This window comes from Bison bison, unplaced genomic scaffold, assembly GCF_000754665.1.
Source record: "Bison bison bison isolate TAMUID 2011002044 unplaced genomic scaffold, Bison_UMD1.0 scf7180017864332, whole genome shotgun sequence".
Taxonomy (NCBI): Eukaryota; Metazoa; Chordata; class Mammalia; order Artiodactyla; family Bovidae; genus Bison; species Bison bison.
Genome location: NW_011494904.1, coordinates 829,507 through 830,695, shown reverse-complemented (window position 1 = coordinate 830,695; position 1,189 = coordinate 829,507).

Sequence of the window (1,189 nt, the reverse complement as noted above, 5' to 3'; positions counted from 1 at the left end):
AGTCGTGTCCGACTCCTAGCGATCCCATGGACTGCAGCCTACCAGGCTCCTCCATCCATGGGATTTTCCAGGCAAGAGTACTGGAGTGGGGTGCCATTGCCTTCTCTGGCATACATACTACACTTTGCATTTTCTTATGACTCTATTGTACTGCTCAGAAAATTCGTGTTGGGAATTAGAAGTAAAGTGTTACTATAAAAGTCAAAATATGGTGGCCCTGATGAAAAAAGTATAAATAACAGTTTTTTTTTTTTTTTAAACTGAACTCCCAAGCATTTAGAAAATCACCTTTGAAGAAATTTCTCCACATCTTTTTTTTTTTTAGTGAAAAAGAGTGTTCTCTAATATTTCTCTACCATTCTGCCAATAACAAATCTAATTATAAAATTTTAAAGTGATTTCTTCAATTTTCTTTTGAACTTTACAATAAAGATTTTTTTCAGAAGTAGGGTGACTTTAAAAAGAAAGAAGAATCAAGCCATTAAGATATCTTAGTGTATATATCTAGATACACTCTTATTTCTCAGGTATACTCAAACGGTTTTTTGACTAATTGTGTTGTTGGCAGTTTTGTCTCCTGGTTCCTATTAGAGACCGTCAGTTTCGTTAGGATTAAATGTTTTTTGTTCTAAAGTTTTAATACAGTTTTAGAATTATGTTTCAATCAGACATTGTCTTGATTATTATTCCCTAGTAAAAAGATATATATATATACATATATATGTACATATATACATGTAGATGTATATATACATATATATACATATGTTTGTATACATAAATGATTTTCCTTTAATGTTTAAATCAGTGCTTTTTCTTTTAGCTAAGTAAATAAATATTAGTTTGTTTACAATTACTAATGACTGCTGCTACCATTTGATCAAATAAATGTAGAAGGAATCAGAAAATCACCATTTGCCAATGGTACAATGTATACCACTTGTAAAACTGCTGCTGCTGCTGCTGCTAAATCACTTCAGTCATGTCCAACTCTGTGCGACCCCATAGACGGCAGCCCACCAGGCTCCCCCGTCCCTGGGATTCTCCAGGCAAGAACACTGGAGCGGGTTGCCATTTCCTTCTCCAATACATGAAAGCGAAAAGTGAAAGTGAAGTCGCTCAGTCGTGTCTGACTCTGCGACCCCATGGACTGCAGCCTACCAGGCTCCTCCATCCATGGGATTTTCCA